This window comes from Zootermopsis nevadensis, unplaced genomic scaffold (genome assembly GCF_977971745.1).
Source record: "Zootermopsis nevadensis isolate Lab colony 2312 unplaced genomic scaffold, Znev_1.0 Znev_ptg000032l, whole genome shotgun sequence".
Classification (NCBI taxonomy): domain Eukaryota; kingdom Metazoa; phylum Arthropoda; class Insecta; order Blattodea; family Termopsidae; genus Zootermopsis; species Zootermopsis nevadensis.
The window spans coordinates 2,750,494-2,770,027 of NW_028259164.1; the positions used below are offsets into that span (position 1 = coordinate 2,750,494).

General features: G+C 40.4%; 1 protein-coding gene across 2 annotated transcripts in view; it reads left to right on the forward strand.

The window, feature by feature from the left end:
- LOC110841329 (MAD2L1-binding protein) overlaps window positions 1-19,534 on the forward strand; it is a 177,737-nt gene that overhangs the window by 7,061 nt on the left and 151,142 nt on the right. The window contains exon 2 of one of the 2 annotated variants that reach the window (XM_087359599.1): window positions 13,409-13,613. The exons of the other annotated variant lie outside the window; for it this stretch is intronic. The gene's annotated coding sequence lies outside the window, so the exon portion shown is untranslated. The remainder of the gene's footprint in view (window positions 1-13,408; window positions 13,614-19,534) is intronic. 2 annotated transcript variants of the gene reach the window in all.

A 19,534-nucleotide genomic window follows, 5' to 3' on the forward strand; every position in this document is an offset into this window, starting at 1 on the left:
GTTTCATAGAAGGCTGGTAATGTTTTAAATTACGTTTAAATATCCAAAAATGGTGCCTCGGTGGTCTAGCGGTCAGAACGCTGGTCTTGTAATCCTGGGGGGTCTCGGGTTCGATTCCCGGCGGTGCCCGAATTTATAACTTCTGTTGGGCAAGGCCGTGGTCTAGGCAACACGGAGTTTTCCTCCGTGGCATCCCAACAATTACTCCATTCACACACAGAAGAAGGCAATGGCAAACCACTTCTGGATCATCTGCCAAGAACGTGTATGAACAGGTCCCAGTCCGAGAAAAGGATGGAAGAATCCTGTTCATATGGACCTGTCGTCAGACAGAACACTAAATAATAATAAGATGAGGTGGTCTAGCGGTTAGAACGCTGGCCTTGTAATCCTGGGGGGTCTCGGGTTCGATTCCCGGCGGTTCCCGAATTTATAACTTGTGTTGGGCAAGGCCGTGGTCTAGGCAACACGGAGTTTTCCTCCGTGGCATCCCAACAATTACTCCATTCACACACAGAAGAAGGCAATGGCAAACCACTTCTGGATCATCTGCCAAGAACGTATATGAACAGGTCCCAGTCCGAGAAAAGGATGGAAGGATCCTGTTCATATGGACCTGTCGTCAGACAGAACACTAAATAATAAATAAAATAAAATGTTCACTACCGCGTTCACAACAGCCAGCCAAACGGTTGTATCTTCATCCACATGGATCCAATCCACATTCTACTACAATATTTGATATCGGATTTGATATATTAAAGAATATTTTTTTTAAAAAAATAGACTTTCAAGGGAAAATAACTTCTGTCTGACTGTACAGCGTGAAATCGTTCATACGATTCGATTTTAACATCGAGACCACTAAATAGGCTACGCGTTGGACCATAAAATCTTCTGAACACAATACACCCGGGACGTTTAATCTCTTAGCTACATTCAAAATTGCTGATCGTTAACACAGAGGTTGCCGTGGAAATAACGTGTGGAGTAAACTGGAAATAATAAATAAATTACAGATTACTCAGTAGAAATTGTTACCATATGAGCTAAACGCAATAAAAACATAGACCTCGGATTTTTCGCCTTCAATGAAATAATTGTAGCGAAAACTCCTGTAACATTAATGTTTACGTTTCAGCTGGTATGAACGGAATTTTGCTCAAGCGATCACAGACATGAGTAGACCGAATTGTGCTTTATATAACACCGGATGTCACTGTAACAAAGACATCACTTCCGCCCAATAAAACAGAAAAAGGGGCACTCATATTGCAGAGACTTGTTAAGGCCGGAATGAAACAGCCAATGCCTGGTTCAAATAGGCCTAGGCGGGCTTATTCAATTTTCGAGGCACCACTAAAGGAAAACGCAGTGTGACTCAAAAATCTGGAACCCGAAACATTTGTCTACAGACTGTTTAAAAATGTTACTTCCTTGAGCAGACATATTCAAATCTTAATGCTTCATGAATGTGACATTTTTGGATTATTTATTATTATTAGTGTTCTGTCTGACGACAGGTCCATATGAACAGGATCCTTCCATCCTTTTCTCGGACTGGGACCTGTTCATATACGTTCTTGGCAGATGATCCAGAAGTGGTTTGCCATTGCCTTCTTCTGTGTGTGAATGGAGTAATTGTTGGGATGCCACGGAGAAACCGGGGAAGCCCCCGGAGAAAAACTCCGTGTTGCCTAGACCACGGCCTTGCCCAACACAAGTTATAAATTCGGGCACCGCCGGGAATCGAACCCGAGACCCCAGGATTACAAGGCCAGCGTTCTAACCGCTAGACCACCTCATCTTATTATTATTTAGTGTTCTGTCTGACGACAGGTCCATATGAACAGGATCCTTCCATCCTTTTCTCGGACTGGGACCTGTTCATATACGTTCTTGGCAGATGATCCAGAAGTGGTTTGCCATTGCCTTCTTCTGTGTGTGAATGGAGTAATTGTTGGGATGCCACGGAGGAAAACTCCGTGTTGCCTAGACCACGGCCTTGCCCAACACAAGTTATAAATTCGGGCACCGCCAGGAATCGAACCCGAGACCCCCCCAGGATTACAAGGCCAGCGTTCTGACCGCTAGACCACCGTGGCTATAACCATATATTATTGCCATTTTAATAAACGCTTAAAACTTTATTATTATATACGTACTTAGAGTAATTAAGTTTATGCAAATTTTCGTAATTGATTGTTCTGAATGTGTTTAGGGGTAGCCAATATGATGCCCCAGATTTCTGTCGCAGTTTTATCAACACGTGTTTTGTGTTCACATTTATTGTCATTGTGAACGAAATATGGTGTCACTGCTGTTGGCTACGCTTATGACTAAAATATTTACTGGTGTGTTCATGGGGAATAAATGCATGGAGAAGAGAATTCGATATGTTTCGATCAAAAGACTCGATAGACTTCAGCGGTCTAATTTGTTTTGAAAGGACATCCGTTAGGCAGGCGTGCGCCACGCGTGACGCAGTGGGTGACTTGATACAATCTCGCAAAGACCAATCAAATCTCCACTATCTTGCTTGTTAGGGGTGGATTTAAGTTTACAGCCAATTATGATTGCCTCTGACGCCCGTGTTCATGCGGATTGAAGCCCCTTGGGTGTGCAGTTGGACAGAATGTCTCGTGTTCCTCACGAAATAAATCAAAGACGATAGGATGGACAGGGCATGTAGCACGTATGGTACCTATAAGAACTACGTACATAATTTTAGGCGTAAGACTGAAGACGAAAGTTCATTTTGGAAACATAACCTAACTTAAATTACTAAAGAAATGTTTTTAAAAAAAAGGTTGTGGACTTAATTTATCTTGCTCAAGATGGGGACCAGTGGCGGGTTCTTGTGAACGCGGTAATAAACCTTCAGGTTCGATAAAAGGTTCAGATTTTGTTAAAAAGTTTAAGCCTTGTATAATTAAGATCCATTTTTAATATTATCCTCTCTGGTGCTGTTACATATTTCAACTGGTATATGAAGGAACCATCTTGAATAATGTAAAAATGAAAAAAAAACATAAAATACGAATTCTGTGCTCCGAATTATGATTTACAGAGATGTTAAAAAGTTGGTTTCCTGATTTTACCATCGGATATAAAGAACCTCGTTTCTCCTGTTTTTTACGTTGTTAGTGTGTTTTTTTTAAAACTTTTTATTTCGATTTGAGTCTTGCTTGCGCGTGGTTCCGACGCTTTTATTAACGATTTCACAATGTCCGCCGACGGCTCACACTTCGTGTGAGAACAGCAGTAGGGTGACATCTAGCGTATAATTGAGGTTTTACACTTTGTAATGCTCTTTTCACCATAACCCACCCACTCTGGATTTCAAATAGCCCTTCTAGCCTCTTATCAGCGGCTCGGAATGGGAATTTTATGCAGACGTGATTGGCTGGTTTGAATCTGGAACCTTCTCCCTCCTCACTCATTCTTCGCTCTCTCTGTAGGGAAATTACTTGCGGTCCTTTTATCAGCCTGGCTTTATCCTGGGATATCTCATCTCTCCTGCCTCTTCCTTCAGTCCGTACCCCCAGAGGTAAGCACACTTTCGTCTAAAACTATAAATCAGGAAACTTAGATGGAGTCAGTTTCCAAAACTGTAGGCAACTTTTAGACTATGAAGGTTCCCAGGCAGTGTCCGTTCGTCCTTCCTGAAGTCCGCTTATATGATACTTAAAATCCCAGTCTTTACCGCAAAGAAAACAGAATTTTTGCCATTACAGAAGTCGGTTAACTAATTTTAAGGTAATGTCGTTGTTTTTTTAAAATAATTGTATGAAACCGGTAAATTAAGTCAGTATGCAGATTTCGGTGTTACGGATTGTTAAAGCAATGTGATATATATAGTTACCATTGGGCTTAGGAGAATATACTCACAATTATTCCCACAAATGTATACCTTATGTCTGTTCCAGCAGACGTACGTTTTGAAAACATTTATAAGAAAGTAATTCTTTTTGTATTGAATTTTATGAAACCGATTTGAATTGAGTTTCTGTTACATTTTGGAAATGTTCCCTAACGAACCTTGTCCAGGGGCTGGGAATAATTTTCGATCGTCACTTCATGAAATATTACGACCTATTTAATGACTCTCCCTTATTAAAAACTTTCTGTACTTAATGGTCAGTTTGGCTTCATGTACTTCATAGAAGTAATTACTACATTATATCCGTGTTGGTCCGTCAGACTCTTGTCTTACTCAGTCAAATTCGTCAGAGGTACTGATCCCAGACAAGTTTTTTTTTATTATTTTTTTTTAATAATATCTGAGGTTGTTGATTACGAATTTTCTTTTCGTTTTAATGTATAAAAAAAATACATTAATGGGACTTTAAAAAGTTAAAAATACCACGACATGAATCCCTCCAGAAACATGAGGGATTAAATTACTTTGAAAATAAGTAATTTTATAACTTTTCTTCGAAGAACTGAAGATTTTTTTTATTGCTTTGTGATCACAAATGTCGGACGATCCGATGTGACTATCCATAGACGCATTGTACCTACGTATAATGTAATAGACATTAGGAGGTCTATGGCATTAACACCGTTTAAGATTCTACAGGCTGTTGTGCGCATGGCAAGACTGACAAATCATTCCCTGTAAATCAACTCAAAGGCATTAGTAAGGAACTCACCCAGAATTCAACCACTGAAGTGATTTTTGCGGATGGAACTTGGAGGTTACCACTTGTTCTGATTTTGCTGTCGAGGATGGATTGAGTTCATTTCTGGCATCAGGCGGGAATTGGAAATCACGAATTGTAAAAAAAATAATTATATCTGTTTAAACCCGCCGTATCAACTCCATAGATCATAGAATGAAATGGGAAGGTAATTCATAAATACTGAGGATTATGAAGGAGACGGTCACGGACTGTATGATCAAACTAATACCGACTCCGTTTTGCATGAAGAGACCGTGAATTTTCACCAGAAAAGGCTGGCCTAAAATTCTATCCCCTTAAAATCCAGTGGTAACTATAGTTACCAGCTATTTTAACAACTATTAGGCCTTATTGTGCATTTTTTCTCGCAAAGTAGGCCTAATTACACACGTGTTTCGTAAGATTCCCACAATAAACAGCGATTATTTCCTTAAACAGCGTTAACCAGTTGATCTTTGTGATGGTGAAGTGTTGTTTGCTTTGCGGTACGGACTGAATTCTTAAGCCTTATCGGAAGGACGAGCGGGCATTGCCTGGGGACCTTCGGAGCCGTAAATTTATTCAGATGGGTGTGGAGGATTGACGTTATATCTCAACCCATTACACCAGACTTCACGTGTGTTTACCTATGGATATGAGGCTGGATTAATTCTAGAACCATTAGTGTTTGAAATATACGTTGGAGCTCCTAGATTCGATTCCCGGAAGCTGACCACTCATCACCATAAACTGCAGAGGTTAGGGATAAGTGGAGCTGTGCCTCCATTTCCTTATACGAGTGATTCAGGCTGTTGCTAATGTAGAAGCATCTCGACTGGACCCTTCCCTGAATGTATACTTCAGTGGTTAGGTCACTTGCTTTTAAAACCGGTCTTCTTTTGTTAATGTTAAGCAAAGGGAGTTTTTAAAGTTGGCAACAAAATCGAATAGACGAAAGTTCGGGTTCCAACTGTTTGTTTGTTGCTAATATTTGAAGAAGTCACGGAGTTAAGAAGTCGGAGAATTTGTATAGCCTGAAACCACCCCTTGAAGATGGTTGTTATTTGGCAGGGATTCAAAGACCCACGTGAGAAGCAGGTGACGGATAATGCGCTTTATACACATAATAAGCTGTAAATCTGCTTATTCGACTGGTTACCTTCTGAGCTAAGCTGCAGTCTCATATAAAGTTATAAATACGTACTTAATTGCTATGAGGGAAACATTATGCTCTTTTGTAAGTTTCAGATCTGATCGATGTATGAATGGAGCAGATGGACAGATTTTGCTAATAGCGTTCGATTAAGAATTTCTGATCCATAGAAACTGTACAAAGAAAATTGGTGGGGGGGGGGGGGGGTGGTTCAGATGAAATTTTGAAGATATAGTTCGTAACAGTTCCAGTATCAACTAGAAAATCCCTTTAAACTATTTATCTTGGGGAAATTAGACTTGTATCAATATGAAAGCTCCCTTAGCCGAGGTTGCTCTCACAGTCTTCCAATTTAATCAACTAACATGACCAGAGATTATTAATGCTGAGGCTACTGAAATTACCGCTGACCTAATAATTGACCTTTGTGTGTATCCCATATATTCTAAAATTATTTATTGCCTTGAGGAAAATCCCACCAATAATTTACAACACTTCTTCGGATTGTATCGCGTGTCCTGATCCAAGCATAGCCAGCGCCGCGGTGCGGCGAGTTATGTAAATACTGATAGTAATAAATCACGCAGCGTCGAAATCCTTCCCTGGACAGAGCTTTCAATATATGACACAAGGCTACGTTTTCCTGGTGTTGACCATTCTCTGCGCATTGATTTCACGATCCTTCATTTGTTTTTGTTTTTTTTAAATTCTGCTAAATTTAACGCAGGCATCACGAAGTTTAAGACAAAATAATTTCACCGTAATATCATATTTGATGTGAACGTGATGATTCTGGATGCTTTCTGAACCTCCCTGCCGTCAGTATTGCCAACATAACTGGCACGCAAAATTTTGACCTGTGAGTGACACTGCTGTTCGTATAAACAGCGTTTACAAATTGATCTTTGTAATGTTAAAGCGTTCTCTGTGCGGTACATGCTGAATGGCCGAGTGCCTGCAGTGCGTCGTCAGCATTTGTCGTTGTCGTCATCAATGCCTAATGACAGTATATTAACGTACATGAGTCTTCAGGTGCCTTTGAAAATGACGTATGAAAAGGGGCGCTGACCTCGAGTTGTAACAGAAGCGAACAGGAGACTTGGGTGAGAGGAAAAGAGAAATGATGAAAGAATATCAGGGGATGGGAGTAGAGAGGCCAAGAGAAGTGAGGAGAGGAGAAAGGAAAAGAGTGAAAGAGAAATGTCAATAGGTTAGGTTAGGTTGGGGCGTCGTCTTCGGTAAAATTTCGTCGTCCGAAGGCGTCGGTACTCTTGGCGTCGATCTTCTAGGAATGTGCCCAGCGTTATACCAAGAATTTATGCCTCCTTCTGACGTTTTCTGATGGCGTCACGTCGAGAGGCGTCGCGACGCTCGGCGTCGGGTTTCTAAAGTTGCCCGAATGTTATTGCAAGCGCCTGGAAAGCATTCCTGCGTTTTGTGATGGCGTCGCAATTATATGCGTCGCGACGCCAGGCGTCGAATTTCTAAAGTAACCAAAAATATTGTTCCAAGCGTCTGGGAAGAATTTCTGCGTTCCTTTGACGGCGTCGCGGTGATTGGCGTCGCGACGCCTTGCGTCGATTTTCTAAAGTTACCGCGAAAGTATTTCGAAGCGTCTAGGAACATTCCTACGTTGTTGTGGTGGCGTCGCAATGATGAGCGTCGTGGATTTTCTAAAGTCGCCTCGAGTGGAATTCCAGGCGTCTGAGAAGCTTTCCTGCGTTCTTGTAGTGTCGCGACGTTCGTTCTACTTGAAGGTGACGCAGCCTGCGCTAAATAGGTTAGGTTACGTTAGGTTAGGGTATGTTAGGTTAGGTTAGGTTAGGTTAGGTTGGGTTGGGTTAGGTTAGGTTAGGTTGGGTTAGGTTAGGTTAGGTTAGGTTGTGTTAGGATAGGTTGTGTTAGGTTAGGTTAGGTTAGGTTAGGTTAGGTTAGGTTAGGTTAGGTTAGGTTGTGTTAGGTTAGGTTGTGTTAGGTTAGGTTGTGTTAGGTTAGGTTAGGTTAGGTTAGGTTGGGTTAGGTTGGGTTGGGTTGGGTTGGGTTGGGTTAGGTTGGGTTGGGTTGGGTTGGGTTGGGTTAGGTTGGGTTGGGTTAGGTTAGGTTGGGTTAGATTAGGTTAGGTTAGGTTAGGTTGTGTTAGGATAGGTTGTGTTAGGTTAGGTTAGGTTGTGTTAGGTTAGGTTGTGTTAGGTTAGGTTGTGTTAGGTTAGGTTAGGTTAGGTTAGGTTGGGTTAGGTTGGGTTGGGTTGGGTTGGGTTGGGTTAGGTTCGGTTCGGTTGGGTTGGGTTGGGTTAGGTTAGGTTGGGTTAGGTTAGGTTAGGTTGGGTTAGGTTAGGTTAGGTTAGGTTGGGTTGGGTTAGGTTAGGTTAGGTTAGGTTAGGTTAGGTTGGGGGTCGTCTTCGGTAAAATTTCGTCGTCCGAAGGCGTCGATCTTCTAGGAATGTGAACAACGTTATACCCAGAATTTGTGCCTCTTTCTGATGGCGTCACGTGAGGCGTCGCGACGCTCGGCGTCGGTTTTCTAGTTGAGGGTTCTGTTTAATTTGGGTCTTCTCGGCTGTAAATTTGGCGTCATTTGAAGGCGTCGCGATGATAGTCGTCGTGACGCCTGGCGTCGATTTTCTAAAGTTGCCCCGAATGTTATTGCAAGCGCCTGGAAAGCATTCCTGCGTTTTGTGATGGCGTCGCAATTATATGCGTCGCGACGCCAGGCGTCGAATTTCTAAAGTAACCAAAAATATTGTTCCAAGCGTCTGGGAAGAATTTCTGCGTTCCTTTGACGGCGTCGCGGTGATTGGCGTCGCGACGCCTTGCGTCGATTTTCTAAAGTTACCGCGAAAGTATTTCGAAGCATCTAGGAACATTCCTACGTTTTTGTGGTGACGTCGCGATGATGAGCGTCGTGACGCCAGTCGTCGATTTTCTAAAGTCGCCTCGAGTGGAATTCTAGGCGTCTGAGAAGCTTTCCTGCGTTCTTGTAGTGTCGCGACGTTCGTTCTACTTGAAGGTGACGCAGCCTGCGCTAAATAGGTTAGGTTACGTTAGGTTAGGGTATGTTAGGTTAGGTTAGGTTGGGTTGGGTTAGGTTGGGTTAGGTTAGGTTAGGTTAGGTTGGGTTAGGTTAGGTTGGGTTAGGTTGGGTTAGGTTAGGTTAGGTTAGGTTAGGTTGTGTTAGGATAGGTTGTGTTAGGTTAGGTTAGGTTAGGTTGTGTTAGGTTAGGTTAGGTTAGGTTGGGTTGGGTTAGGTTAGGTTAGGTTAGGTTAGGTTGGGGGTCGTCTTCGGTAAAATTTCGTCGTCCGAAGGCGTCGATCTTCTAGGAATGTGAACAACGTTATACCCAGAATTTGTGCCTCTTTCTGATGGCGTCACGTGAGGCGTCGCGACGCTCGGCGTCGGTTTTCTAGTTGAGGGTTCTGTTTAATTTGGGTCTTCTCGGCTGTAAATTTGGCGTCATTTGAAGGCGTCGCGATGATAGTCGTCGCGACGCCTGGCGTCGATTTTCTAAAGTTGCCCCGAATGTTATTGGAAGCGCCTGGAAAGAATTCCTTCGTTTTGTAATGGCGTCGAAATTATAGGCGTCGCGACGCCAGGCGTCGATTTTCTAAAGTGACCACAAATATTGTTTTAAACGTCTGGGAAGAATTTCTGCTGTCCTTTGACGGCGTCACAGTGATTGGCGTCGCGACGCCTTGCGTCGATTTTCTAAAGTTACCGCGAAAGTATTTCGAAGCATCTAGGAACATTCCTACGTTGTTGTGGTGGCGTCGCAATGATGAGCGTCGTGGATTTTCTAAAGTCGCCTCGAGTGGAATTCCAGGCGTCTGAGAAGCTTTCCTGCGTTCTTGTAGTGTCGCGACGTTCGTTCTACTTGAAAGGCGACATAGCCTGCCCTAAATATGACGTTTTCGGCGTGGCAGCGCTTGGCGTCTGTTTTCCAGATTTGTGTTTATTGGCATTCCGGTGTTCATTGTTCTCAAAAATGAGTCATATAAGGATTTGTCGACGATCGGCGTCGGTTTTGCACCTTTGTGTATCACGGCATCCTGAAGTCTATATTGTCTGTGTGGCGTCTTTTCGACGTCGTAACGTAACGTCGGTTTAGTATCATTTTGTGCGGTGTCTGTTTGCTGTTCTGCTCCGTATATGGTGTAATTTGGAAGCGTCGCGACGATGGGTTTCGGTTTTGAACTCTGTGTTTGACGGCGTCTTGGAGTTTATATTCGTTTTTGTAGCGTCTTGGTGACTTCGCGACTATTTGCGCCGTGACGTTTGGTGTCATGTGTTCTGGCAAATGACTTTTGGTTACTTTTCGGCACAGGAATTTATTTTTTCGTTTCATCAAATATATTTTGATTAGCCTAGTTTTTCGGGCGGTAAGGGTCCTCGGATCGCACCACAGAATCTGTGTGCGCTTCGCTCCTATATTCCAGCGATCGCCCGACAATCTAGTCATGATTCATTGCATAGATGATTGGGAGTTAAGTGGAGATCGTGTCCAAATTGGGGCAGGTCACACCATTGCCCTGAGATCCGTCAAGCGGTGTCTGCGAGATATGCCATATTTATCCGGGGGAAATACATGAATTTACGGCTGTGAAGGTCTCCAGGCAATTTCCACTCGTCCTTCTAGTAAACGTAGGTTTATTGACGGTAAGGCCTCTGGAAATGGTGAAGGCAGATGGAAAGTGTAACAAGGAGAGGAGTTGAACACGGTCTTACTGCATTTAATCGAAATTTTTAGTTTTGATATTATCCTTGTGAGGACGGAATTTGGGAAATTCTTTATGTTAGCGAGGGGGAGCTACTTTTAGGGAGGAATTTTGATAATATTTCTGGAGGGCTGCAATGCAGTCTCTTGTTTCAGTACATTGTCTGTATTCTGTTGCTGTTGATAGCATTATTTCTATGTGTGTGTGAATGAGATTACAAGGCATGATATTTGGAAAAATTTTCAATTTTCAAGTGATCCATACGAACCAATTCAGTAAAACTGTGTTCTCAAGGCTGCGAGTACGAAGATGACTGCCTTCGGGGTTCTTTCGCCATGTTTTCTGATAGTTTATCTTCGTTTCGAAGGTGTTTTCTGCCACCATCATCAGGGCTATGAGTAAGATTGTGTTAGATAGCTCCGGAACCTTTCAGTCTTCGTCTTAGCAGTCTACAGAATTATTCTAACCTTTGATTAGGTAAACTTGGTTTTCATTAAACACATTAACGTAACCAGAGTTATTGTCCCTGTGTTTGTGGTTTTCAAGTGGGGGCAGGGATTATTGTCAGTCGTTCCAGAAAGATTATGGTATGGCAACTCTTTTTTTTATTTATGTTTTATTTTAATCCTTTTCTCGTCTGTTTATCACTCTTTCTGGATCTCCCCCTTCTTTTATCAGTTGAGCATATTATTCGCATGCCACATGCGAAATGCGACAGGCAAGAGGCAACTATTTTCAGTGTTTCCGGATGTTTATAGCCCTGAATTTATCAATAGCAAACGCGAAGCTTGAAGGGGAATGGGTTTGGTACTGGGGCTGGCTTATTATAATAATCCACGCCACCCGATAAGTCCGAAAGAACTGTGAGGAGGGCGAAAGAATTTGTCAGTGTTGACTTTCCTCCCCCCTTCCACCCTCCCTCCGAGCTACCCCTAAGAGTGAGGAAGGTCTCATCTGGAACAACTATAGGAATATATCGCTGGGAAGGGGTAGGTATCCTGTCTCGAAGACGAGACGAAATATTGCTGGTGCAGACAAGAGACGAGCGTTAAGCGGGCAACGTGAGTTTCTCTTCTGTCTAAAATACGTTTTTACATTTCTTTCATTGCTAAAAACAGAATATAAGTAGCTATGCATCGCTCAAGAGAGGCTTGTAGGCAGGAAAATTATAGTTATTTAGAAAGTCATGGTATCTTGTATGTTGTAGAAGGACTTGCATTTTTCATATCATATAATTTCCCCACCCTACTTGTTCCTTCTTTTTTTTTATTATTATTCTTCTTCTTTTTCCTCATATAAAATGATTAAGGATCATTAGTGAAATGTCTTGGAGATGAATTGAATATGTAGGGAAGCTAACGGATTAGGACTGGGCGTCATAACCAAGTCGCGTTTCAATTTCAGATAGAAGTTACGAGCCATCTGCTACTGTGCTGAACAAACAATTTCTCATAAGCGACAGAACCGAAACGGGTACAGGCAAATTTTTAGACAGACTCATTTATAATAACACGCGTTTTTATATAACACGAAAGAGTGTTAGTATGTATGTTTGTCTGTTCGTATGTGTGTTTGCTAAAATATGATTTTGTTTAAGGCCATCTGAAACCATATTCTCCCTCAATAATATATGTTTTTTTCCTCCCTGCTGTAAGACATTTTCCGATACGCGGCATGTTCTAAGATATCAGCCGATAATTTTATCTGTAGTTCTACATGGCTTTCGACTTTCAAGATAAGAACATTGATGATTGTGTTTGAGAACAAAATATTAGGGGAATTGAGAAAAATACATAAAAGGGGCTTGTTATTTAGTACTGATCTCGAAATATTAAGATGGTTAGTTCAAGGATGAAATTGGCGGAGCATGTAGTACGTACCGGACGTAGAAACGAATACAAAGTTTTGGTTGGAATAAACTTGGAGGGTAGAAATCATTTTGAACACCTTGAAGCAAACGAGAGGATAATATTAAAATTTGTCTTTAAGGCTATAGATCGCGAATTGAAATTGGCTTAGTAAAATGTCGAGTTCTTGTGAGCGCTCTGATGAATTTCTAGGTTAAGTATATATTGTTTAAATCTTGTCCGTCTAATCACAATAAATTCTTATTAAATATTAAAATATTACAATAATTAACATTTAAAATATTTAAAATATTAAATGATGTTCTTTATCGAAATATTCGATTTACATTAGACCATCATTTTTCACGACGTTTCAGTTCCTAAAAGAACTATCTTCAGGTGTATATAATTATATAAAGATTCAAATCAATAATAACTTAAATACAATTTCTTAAATACAATTTCTATACATTATTTTAGCGTACATTTTTTTAATCAGATGTTTATCAGATATCAAACGATGTTCTTTTTCAGATTTTATTCCATTTTAATAACATATACATGAATAACATATTTAAACAATATATATTTATTATATCACAATATGACGCAACTTTACTATCTCATTCTAGGTTAAGGTTTAAAGTCGTAGCTGAGCGACTATCAGTTTCTCAATAAAGACCGTGTCACATGGAAATAATATAAAAAGTGGCTTTTAGGTCATTTAAGAATAAAAAAAGACGAATTTCAGATAAGAAATTTAAAACATATGTTTAGGGAAATAACTGATTTTTTTATTTATTTTGAAAAGCTCGTTAGATCTGACGATCTGTATTGAAAGAGACAAGCGATTGTAATTTGAACAGCTGGTGTATATTAATGGACTTTTTGTTCGAGGGAACAATCGCGCAAGACGGTATTTGGCTCCTAGAGTAAGTCTTAAGTCTGTATGAAACATTGTAAGTGTATAATGATTGTGTCTGCAATGGAAACAAATGCATTACGCAGCCTTAAAATTGAACTGGTTTTTGCAGAGGGGGTGAGGGGGATGGAGGGATGGAAATGAAAGGAACGCGTGGAAAGTTCCTTTATCCCTCTATTTGTCAACATGGCAATTTGACGGATGCAGAGAAATGAGGAGGCAGGCGCCATGTTTGTGCAGCGTTTTTAAATCCAAAGCCTCTTGGTATAAAATATCCTTAATCCGAGCGCTATACAACTCGCCACACTGCATATTCTGTGAGTAACGAATAAAGCTTGAACTTGGATTTGACAATTACTTTTCTTTTTCAGCACAGGTGGCAGCTCTGAGCATGAAATTGAAATGAATGCGTAAGGATAATTTTCTCGCTGTTTTGCTTGTAAATTTAACAGAATAGGACGAGCGGTGTCATTTCTCATGGACTCAGTGAGGGAAAAAAAAAAGAAATCATCTCGTTCTTTTTGTTGGATATGTTATTTTTCTCTCCTCCATTCTTTTATCTCTCCGTTTCGCGTTTTTTTATTTTGGCTGTGGTCTCTGTTTCTTCCGCTCGTAAGTGTTCATTTCTTCATTGTGACGTTTTGCAAGAAATAAATATTAAGGTTACTTGCCCGTGGCTTTAGCATCGTCTACTTATACTTAAATTGGCCAATAAATACGAAGATTTGAACTGGTTCTTATTATTTATATAAAAACTGACAATTTAACGATTCTGTCAGTAGCTCGGATTAGCTTATAACTTTTAGAACTGGTCCTTCACACCTATTTTTCGGATTATTAATAAAGTAATTAGATAAAAAGACATGTTTTTGGGAACCTCTTGATTCTGGTACAAAATTATGTAAGCTTCCAAGAGGATGATGATTTAATACATTAAGTCCACTTAAAATGTACAAAATATAACGCTATTGTCTGCGCCCGTGAGCAACATGTTATCAAGACGTATGGGGAACATTGAGGTAAGGTGCCATACATTCTAGGCCTTGGTGCTCGGTGGAGGTGAATGGTCAGCTTGACTCTCCGGTAGCATCCACTTATGAAACCGAAACGTAAATGGAAGGATAATATTAAAACTCGTTAAAGGATACAAGGACGTGAATTGAATTTATCTAACTCAGGATAGGGATCATGGCGGACTGTTGTGAACACGGTAATGAACATTGGGGTTCCGTTAAAGGAAAATAATTTCGTGACTAACTGAGCAACTACTAGCTTCTCAACAAGGACTGTGCTCCGTAGAGTTTGTGAGGTATCAGAATATGGCTGTATTTTTGGTTGTAGCGCTGTGTAGTGTGGTAGACGTTTCATAGGTCTACCAGTCTACACAGAAGACAGCCATCTACGGACTCACCGCCATGGAAAACCCCAAATCTTGCTTTGTGCTGTCGGGTGGTCTTTCTGATGTCATACACCAAACTTCCTGCCATTTTGTATTCATTGTGATAGTGGCAAGGAATGTGGAACTTCTGTCTTCTTGTCAGCTGGACGAACTTTGTAGTTTGTGGTACAGTCATGCCTCATTGAGCAGGATGCTGAAAGGACCAATGGCTATCTTTGACGGAGAACTGACTATACACTCTTTAGTTCTGCGTCGGCAAAAGGCAGGAGGTCTCAGCCATTACTTCAGCCCTGAAGATGGAGACATTATTCTTATCCGAAACGTTATATATACACCTTTGAGTTACTCTGTCTCACAACCCAGAACTACATCTTCTTATGATTTATTTAGTGTTGTGTCCGGAGTGCAGAGTATATAAGCGTCGAGTTGTAGGTTCATTATTGAATAGTGAATTGGAAGGGATGTGAAAGGAAACTGTCTGCCTGATTTTGAAAGAAAAACTGTGATAGTGACAAGGCGTATAGCACGTATAGGGAAAATTATAAATGAGAGTAGAATTTTGTCCTGAAAGCTTAAATGAACACGTCATCTTGATAGGCCTATTCGAGGCTTAAATGGGAGGATAATATTAAAATGGGTTTGAACATTGTTTTCCGATGTGGATTGACTTCAGCTGGCTGCAGTTACATGTTTTTATGAACTCTGCATTGAAACTTGCAATTTTTTAATTTGCATCGAATGTTTTTTTATTACCGGAGATATTATCTTGGTTTCGTGGAGCGTCATGAACAGACTTATGCTTCTTTGAAACTAAGTCATTCAACATGTAACACTTCTTCCCCTCACTTTACAGGTATTGACTCCGTAATCCTCCACGCCTACGCCAACACCGTTTTCTTGTCAATACCCTGCATGTTTCTTCTTAACTTCCGCGCATTTATACGCCGGGCTATTTGTCTACTGCAAGTTGAATCGCGACTCCGTACTATTATAGTACCGCAGGTGTGGATGAATGGCATTCCAAGGGCTCATAACACAATACACTGCTTTTCTCTTGTAACACCTCATGAATGAGAGTCCTCCAAGAACCCACTCCTCGGTCCCTGCAACTTCCGGTCCGCCGCCTTTCATCTACACCCACCTTACCCGAAAGAAATACCTTTAATTCTGTTATGAATGGGGCTAAGCCCTCATGAGAAATTCTGTCCATGGACAGTCAGTCGCCTTTCTTTTCTTTAAGCAGGGAAAGTAACTGTACGTAAGGCAAATGCGAAATGAAATAACTGACAAAGTTTATTTTACCTTGGCCCTTGTAAGAGTAGCCCTTTCTTCGTCGTCTTCGACCTGACATTGATCCTTTAGGATTACACCTAATATTTGTGCCATTATTTCAGGAAGCTTTATGATCGGAGCAGAATAGACCACTCAGATCTGTATTAAGTTGTGTTCTTTTTAGGGCAAGGAATAATTTCGTGTTGCTGAAGAAAACTATTTGTGTTTATTTACGAGGCGGCTTACTCATTTTATGACTGGAACATTTAGTCTGGTATAAACTTACCAGCGTTTCAGAGGTCCTTGCTGCCTCCATCATCAGGACGATAAGACTCATCGTTGGTAAAGTTTTAATAGAAAAAAGATGGATTTCTTCTGGGTTGTTGTGTCATTACTCTGGTATAAACTTACCAGCGTTTTAGAGGTCCTTGCTGCCTCCATCATCAGGACGATAAGACTCATCGTTGGTAAAGTTTTAATAGAAAAAAGATGGATTTCTTCTGGGTTGTTGTGTCATTACTCTGGTAGAAGTTTACCGAAGTTTTAGAGGTCCTTGCTGCCTCCATCATCAGGACGATAAGACTCATCGTTGGTAAAGTTTTAATAGAATAAAGATGGATTTCTTCTGGGTTATTGTGTCATTACTCTGGTAGAAGTTTACCGAAGTTTTAGAGGTCCTTGCTGCCTCCATAATCAGAGCGATAATCGCCCTGAAGATGGAGGGACTTACGTTGGATATATATATATATATACACGTCCCTGTGTAATTAGGTGAAGCGTAGTTACTAATAATATTCAGTCGAACTGATCTGTTGAACACCTCAAATATTGTTTCTTAGGTGGCGTACGTGTCGTTAATTGCCACTTGTTTACCTGCGTACCTGTCCAGTGTATTCAAATACGGTTCTTTGTTTTAGATATCAGAAACATAAACATCTGAAAAGCGGATTATCATTACCTTTAACCCCCATTTGAATACATCACTTAATTTTTAAGTCCTTGCAATCTGGCGTGGACTAATTAAGAATGAAGGAGGCTGGTAATTATGTTAGTACGTAATGTTGCGGAGAAGGGTGTAGGGTGTTAGTGCTACCATCTGGCGCTATAAACCGCAAAACTCGCATTAAAGCTACTACAGAGAAAGGAAAAGTTTTTGAATTAATGTTAGACGATATGAGGACCTTAGGTGTATGTTCATAAACGTAACTCAAATTACCTACATATGTAAGCATATAATAATAAGTAAATTACATGGGGGTAAACCGGAAACACAAAACTACACCATTAATGTTTTAACAAACATTTGGAAGCTACTTAATATCTGTGTGCCACCTGGAGGAACGAACATAAACGAAAATTCGTAGATGCCGCAAACATTAACCATTTGAAGCCGAAGCTCGTCTAAATAATATTTAATATCTCAGTCCGTACCGCGAAGAAAACACCACACTTCACCATTACAAAGATCAACTGGTTAACCCTTTGAAGCCGAAGCTCGTATAAATATTACGTAAGAATTCAGTCCGAACCGCGAAGTAAACACTATACTTCACCATTACAAAGATCAAGTGGTTAACGCTGTTTAAGGAAATAATCGCTGTTTACAGTGAGAACCATACGAAACCCATAAATGCACTGTGTGCGCAAAAAATGCAGTTACTGAATGTCACAGACAATGGTATATATAGTTACCGCTGTGCTGAAAATTGTTAATCTGTATGTGTAATACGCTGAACTTGGTTAGGGTATTGTCGCTGTAACGTGAACAACGACCCGTCCGCTCATTAAAGAAGCAGGCAATCACGTGACCTCAAGCATTACGCAGCCGTTATCCGGAGTCGTAACCAGCCGATAATGGTGAGATTAATGTTCTTAGGCGAGCTTCGCCCCCCCCCCCCCAATCCTTCTGCAGCTGCCCACGAGCTGAGATCTGTTGATACGAGGCATCATCCGGCCATGAAATTCCTTTTCTGAGATGGCTGTTTATTAATTTTATGTTGTGGACAGACAAAACGCCATGATCTGGGGATAAGAAGGTTCGAGACACTGCCTAGTTATGTCAGTTTGATAACGTTAATTGGGTTCACATAGAACCAGGGCTGTAATTAACCTATTACGATCTGTAACCCACTGCTATTATACGTTGATGTCCCGTGTAACTTCGGGAAATATAAGCTAACTTAACCATCCAATGTGCTTAGAAGTCTCTGAAACAAGATATTTATGCTACAGAACGCTGGACTTGTAATCCTGGGGGGTCTCGGGTTCGATTCCCGGCGGTGCCCGAATTTATAACTTGTGTTGGGCAAGGCCGTGGTCTAGGCAACACGGAGTTTTCCTCCGTGGCATCCCAACAATTACTCCATTCACACACAGAAGAAGGCAATGGCAAACCACTTCTGGATCATCTGCCAAGAACGTATATGAACAGGTCCCAGTCCGAGAAAAGGATGGAAGGATCCTGTTCATATGGACCTGTCGTCAGACAGAACACTAAATAATAATATAATATCCACTGCTTGCTATTTTTACGTCATTCCTGACGAGTAATTTTTAAGTAATTTATAATTCGTTGTGAATGTCACTTAGGTAATGTACATTTTTACAACTAACGTAGAATATTTTGTGTTATATTTTACAATGATATCAGTTGTACTTCAAGCTGTTAACATAAAAACATTATATTCTTACGCAGGAATTTTAAGTCTCCGGTCCGAAACTTCAGTGACTTTTATTCTGGCTTTAAATGTTCGAGAAGACATCACAGAGAAGAAATATTATCATGCGTAACATTAAAATTGAGGAACGTATGTAAAAAAGCAGGAATGGCTTTCTGTAATGGACTGAAAGTGACAAATGAATTGAATGAGTAACGACATCGCGGCTGTGATATTTTTATGAGAATATACAGCCAACACCTTAAAATAACATTAAAATATATTCTGTTAAATAAAGCTTATAAGGACAGGATTCTAAATTTATTATCGGCTGTGAAGATATAAAAAATAGGATGTTTTCAATGCTTTAAATGTTGTCATGACTCTTAAATGATTTTATAGATACTTACCATTAAGTTTATAGTCAGAATACATTTATACATTTACCTGATGCTGGTTTAATGTTACAGATGAGGTCAGAAATGAACCTTCCTTAATCAATGCATAGACTGAGGGCTAATTCCCAGCTACTTTGCTCTCTTAAGAACATGTTTGCCTAAATGGAATTTCGTATGAAAATCGAAAACGATTATATCGATATCGAATATTTTTTTACTTGTTTAGGGTCTTTAAATTAAATTTCTGAACTACCTAAATTAAATTTAGTTTGAAATATTATAGGGCATGTTTCACGTTTATTTTTAAAACACATTTTCGTCATTAAATATAAATGGAAGCCATTTTTCAATGCTTCCGATTGAAACTTTTTTTAGTTGGATCTGCTTGTAAATAATTAGTCTTAAATATCCGTTGTTGCTTTTATTTGTGGAATGGGCGGGGAATGTAGCACGTATGGGAACACGAAAAATACATTTTGGTTTTGTAAATAATGAACGGAAGACATTTACTA